General features: G+C 36.0%; 1 pseudogene; it reads right to left on the bottom strand.

The window, feature by feature from the left end:
• Window positions 1-520: 520 nt before the first annotated feature.
• Window positions 521-618, bottom strand: LOC141440089 (U6 spliceosomal RNA; annotated as a pseudogene).
• Window positions 619-6,000: the final 5,382 nt, after the last annotated feature.

The raw sequence follows: 6,000 nt of genomic DNA, 5'->3' as shown, positions 1-6,000 counted from the left end.
CCGCGGGACCCCACAATTTGTCCCGCCAACCCTCGGCAGTGGGGACACTAGCGATCCCTAAGATTTGCCGCGACTTTTGTCGGTTTCTGTAATTTGAACGAAGAAAGAACTGGAAATAATTAGGCAAAATAAAATCAAAATTGGAAAACGCCTCAAAACATTTGACTAAAACACCGTCGCCCATCAATCACCATCGCTTCGTTTTTTTTGTGTCCATATTTTTATAGATACAAGTAATATATAAATAATAATAATAATAATAAATAAATAATAAATATCATGGGACACTTGACACCAATTGACCTAGTCCCAAACTAAGCAAAGCTTGTACCATGGATACTAGGCAACGGATAAACATACTTATATAGATAAATACATACTTAAATACATATTAAACATCCAAGACCCGAGAACAAACATTCGTGTTATTCACACAAATATCTGCCCCGGCCGGGATTCGAACCCAGGACCTCAAGCTTCGTAGTCAGGTTCTCTAACCACTTAGCCATCCGGTCGTCGTCCATATGTGTAGGTACTCGTATTTACACTAACGCGGAGGTCATACTAATCTTCTATGTATCGTTCCAATTTTAGTATATGTACTGCCGAAGCAAGTACGCCTATGTCCAACAGTGGACGTCCTACGGCTGAGATGATGATGATGATGATCTACACTTAAAAATATTTTTATCACACTTGCTCGTAAGCAGTACGTTTGTTTGTTTAATTATTTATTGTACAAAAAGGATACACGAAAAAAAGGCCAAGTACAAATACGGACTTATCCCGTAGTAGATTCCCGTTAGTAGTTAGCTATGATAAGAAATATGAAAAATAAAAAAAAATAAAAAAAACATTTATTGCCACAACTTAAAATTAGAAATTGTTAAAAATAAAAATTGCGGGACAAAAACTAAAAGTTGGAAATGGGTCCCCAGTCTCAGCATAATAATATGCTGGGTTTGATGGCCCGGCGCTGGTTTTCAGACTGGTCCCTGTCAATAGGCACTAGTGTTTTTTATGCAGCCCAAGCCCAAGAAGTATTTTGGAACTCCCATGGGATTTTTTTCAAAACCCAAAATTCCAATAACAACTTGTACACTTGAGTTACGCATGTCAAATCGCTGATAAAGGTCGCCTATTAGCTTAGGTTAGGTACCTTGTAAATTTCTCTCTGAATACCTGTTTCTGTATCGCCTACTATTGGGTAAAGAGTTATTGTATCGTATTGTTGTATAGACTATTAAGTACTAAAGTCAAAGATTTACTATCATTTAGTGCAAATGGAAAATGGACAACTCGAAATTATACGTCCAAGCAGAAAAATGACAATTTGAAATACATCAACAAGGGAAATTGACCACCTTGAAAATAGTCGAAAATTAAATCTTGTACCATAGCAAAATTGTCAAATTTGATGTACGCCGAAAATAAAACGACCACTTGTATTTACATTTATTGCACACTCAGAAAAATGACGAATTGTAAATATGTTTCCCCCCGAAATCATTTGTTTTGGGCCTACATATCAAGTTATTACTTGATTTAGACAACATTCATTAATTACTTATTTCATTTTGCTCATACTTTGTAATGGACAATATTCCATTTGGGTTTAATTAATTTACAACAAAAATAAATTTGGTTGAAAATATTTTTCAGCACAATCATATTTTGACAAAATTCACTTTGGTTTTAGATTTTGGTCCCAATTCAAAACGGTCAATTCCAGTGGACGATTTTCAATTTGCACCGAATGACAGTAAATCAAGTCAAAGGACACAAAGAATAACCTAACCTAACTTAACCAATAAAAAGTTGGAACCCCCGACTTTGTCATTTCAAAGTTCAATATCTCAAAAACGGCTAAACCGATTTTGACGAAACATGTCTACGAACCATCACTAGAAAACTTGATTTCAAATAAAAATAAACCGCATTCAAATCGGTCCACCCGTTTAAGAGCTACGGTGCCACAGACAGAAGCGGTCAAACTTATAACACCCCTCTTTTTGCGTCGTGAGTTAAAAAAGAGTCGTATCAGTTATTTATGCACACTTCGTCAGATATTATCGCTTGTGACTGTACAAGCTAGTAAATAGGTACTAAAGTCAAAGCCACACAAAGAACAAAAACCGTTCAATATTGATCAGCCCTGTCTGATGAAGCTATGCTCATTCCCTATTCCATTTGGGCTGACATTTGGGCGCCTATCAACAATTCATTTTGACCAGTAATGTGCTACAGACCCTCACAATAACGCACTCGCTATAACATCTAATACTTTGACGTACAGTTAAACATTGTGTGATTGTTTTTCAAGTTTATTTTGGTTTTATTTGTGCCAGACGGCGGCCTTTCGAGTATCAGTTCATTTTTTTGGGTTTATTTATAAATCCTGACTGAAAAAGGGTTTGAAGGTCATGTCGGTATTTATTTACAGGCCTGTTTCTTTATACAGTAGCCTTAATCCGCGGCTTCACCCGCATTGCAAATAGCTTAGTGCCGTCTTAACTGAACTGTTGTCTATTATGCCCATGCAATTTTTGAAATACACAACGACAACAGTTTACATACACGATTTTTGTTACCATGGCAACGCAATATATAAAAGGTTACAACGCCATCTACTGATTGCAAACGAAGTTAACACGTCACGTCATCTTGAGAGCTGCGGTACATGGGTACATCACCGTTCTTGGACAGTGCCCTCTATTCTTGATTAAAATATTATCCCACGGGAAGCCATTACCGGGATAATATCTTATGTCTAATGTGACCATTTATTTTTTGATTGAGAACGGGACGTTAGTTTATTTAGGTCAATTAACAGGTAGTCAATGAAAATAAAACTGGCCAAGAGCGTGTCGGACACGCCCGAAATAGGGTTCCGTAGCCATTACGAACCAAATAAGTAATATTTTTCTAAGGATTTCGTCTTTTTACGGAATATTCCAAGTTTAGGTATATTTTATACTTTAGGCTGCTATTTGCTCTTAAACTACTTATAATTCTCAAGAAAACTTAACCGTTATAGTTTTCCTTGCAAGTTTGATATACTTACTACCATCCTGATTTTTTTTTCAAATTTTCCACCCACCGGTTTAGATTTTAATGAATATTTGCGCTTTAAAGTAGAATATTTATGTTATGTCTCAATGCAGATCTTTGTCTATCTGCACGCCAAGTTTCACGTAAATCCGATCAGCCGGTATTGCTCCAAACATCTTTACAGACTCACATTTATAATATTAGTAGGATATCTGTATATTTATCCTTTTGCCTATCTGTCCAAAAGTCAAAACCAAAATAAGATGCAGGTGATAATAATAAATCCATACTAATATTATAAATGCGAAAGTAACTCTGTCTGTCTGTCTGTCTGTCTGTCTGTCTGTCTGTCTGTTACGCTTTCACGCCTAAACCGCTGAACCGATTTTGATGAAATTTGGTACAGAGATAGAATAGACCTTGGGAAAGAACATAGGCTATCTTTTATCGCGAAAAGGAGGCTTTAAGGGGTTGAAATAGGGGATGAAAGTTAATAAGGTGGAAGTTCGTCGCTGTCGAAGATAAAACCATGAAACTTGGCATTTAGGCACTTAATAAGAATACTTAATATTATAAATGCGAAAGTAACTCTGTCTGTCTGTCTGTCTGTTACGCTTTCACGCCTAAACCGCTGAACCGATTTTGATGAAATTTGGTACAGAGATAGAATAGACCTTAGGAAAGACTATAGGCTATCTTTTATCGCAAAAAAGAGGCTTTAAGGGGTTGAAATAGGGGATGCAAGTTAATAAGGTGGAAGTTCGTCGCTGTCGAAGATAAAACTATGAAACTTGGCATTTAGGCACTTAATAAGAAATAAATCGATATTTGTTTGAGCTTTTTTAAAAAATTCGACCTGCGAGGGGGTGAAATAGGGAATGAAAATTTATATGGAAGGTCGTCATTATCGATGATAAACTTGCCATTTCGGCACGTGATAAGAGATAAATAGATATTTATTCGCGCGTTTTTTAAAACTCTTCCTGTGAGGGGGTGAAATAGGGGATGAAAGTTTATATGAAAGATCGTCATTGTCGAAGATAAATCGATGGTTCTTTATGAAACTTGGCATTTGGGCACGTGATAAGCGATAAATAGATATTTGTTCAAAAAATTTTACCTGCGAGAGGTGATGTTAGTAGAGGAGATCCTAACAGCAGCGGAGAGCAGAGAGCCTTCTAAGCTCAAGCAAAATGTTCGCAATGTGGGGTCATTTTAGATGGCTTATTGACATAGACAGTCAGACATGAAAATTATAATTTTCAGATTTTTCTTATTTACAATACCTACAATACAAAGACTCTTTATTGTACACCAGACATAGTAAGCGATACAGAAAACAGATACACATAGAAAAAAATACAATTATTACAATTATTTTTCTGGAAGTACCCTATAACTTTTTCTGTTAAGGCGATTTACATGGAAATACCTTTTTAATGACTGTAGCTTTTGATTGCCTTGATTTAGAAGTTTGATTTTTCACAGCTTTCGGGACTATTGACCTGAGTTTACGGTTTCAATTTCAACTCGATACCGATACTCCGCGCGTTTAGGAGATAAAGGGTCTTGACAGACAGACGGACGGACGTACAGCAAAGTGATCCTATAAGGGTTCCATTTTTTCCTTTTCAGCTACGGAACCCTAAAAAACATTTGTTCCGGCGCTTTCAAATTTCGACCTGTTTACTTGAAAATATGGGGATGAAAGTTCTTAAGGAATTTCAAACAAATTACTATAAGTATATTTATCGGAAATATGTGTAGCTATGCTTAGTAAAAATGGCGTCTTAATTATAATCCTACCCTCCTAATTTACAATAAAGGACGTAAGGTGTCAAGAGTTCACTATGAAGAATTAAGTACTTAGTCCTTTTATGTTGACAGGGTAGAATACACGTCGTATTGGTAAAATGTGGTTTCCCGCAAAATATTTATGTTTTACCAAAGAACATGGATGGATGGATGGATGGATGGATGGAAGAACAAAAAAAATAGTTTATAGGTATTTACCTATACTTAGCAATGTTTTAAAATAGATTATTTTCAGTAAACCGTAGAAGTTTATATGTGCTATTATTGGCAAAATAGGGATCCTAAATAAATTTTAAATACTTCCCAAAGTTACTATTCCACGCGGACGAAGTCGCGGGCAAAAGCTAGTAACTAATAAATTCATTTATTTCGGGCAACTTGGCCCATACAATAAATACCTTACAGACTAACATACATATTTATAATCAATAAATATGAGGTTATGATCTTAATAACAAACTTAACCAACTTACAAGAGTTTGAATATTTTGCAAACAAATCACTGAGTCGAAAAATTGTCGTGGCGATGTCGATACCCCACACTATAGGGTTAGTCGAGAAAAAAAATTCACCCCACTACGTCTGGTAGGTGCCTTAAATTTTTTTTTTATTATTTTACCACTGCCGGCGTGACTGATATGTTCTATCATGCCAAATTACAGGTTTCTACAACTAACGGTCTCTGAGCTCAGCCGACAGACAGATAGATAGACAGGACAAATAGACAGACAGACGGACGGACAGACATGGCGAAACTATAAGGGTTCCTAGTTGACTACGGAATCCTAAAACCCAAGACACGAAAACATATTCATAGTCAAAATATAAGTATTTTTAAATTCCAAAGCCAGGTAAAGCCAGCCCCGGCTTGCAGGAAATTGCGACGCGACTCGATTTCCACGCAGCCGGCGGATATCTTCCTATCTACACCCTTTGCCTTTTTGTTAGCAGAAACCATGACGGTTTATCTATGGTTGCAATTTTAATGCGATTTTTTATAAACAAACACTAAATTTTTAAGACGCTAAAATTTTTAGATAAAAATTTCTAAGATGAATGATAAATAAGTTTGTGCTGATACACAATACAATAACTCTTTTTTTTTGTTTTTTTTTTTATTCGACTGGATGGCAA

The sequence above is a fragment of the Choristoneura fumiferana genome, chromosome 21 (assembly GCF_025370935.1).
Source record: "Choristoneura fumiferana chromosome 21, NRCan_CFum_1, whole genome shotgun sequence".
Lineage (NCBI taxonomy): Eukaryota > Metazoa > Arthropoda > Insecta > Lepidoptera > Tortricidae > Choristoneura > Choristoneura fumiferana.
Note: the sequence above shows the minus strand (reverse complement) of the source record. Positions and strands in the feature narration are given on the sequence as shown.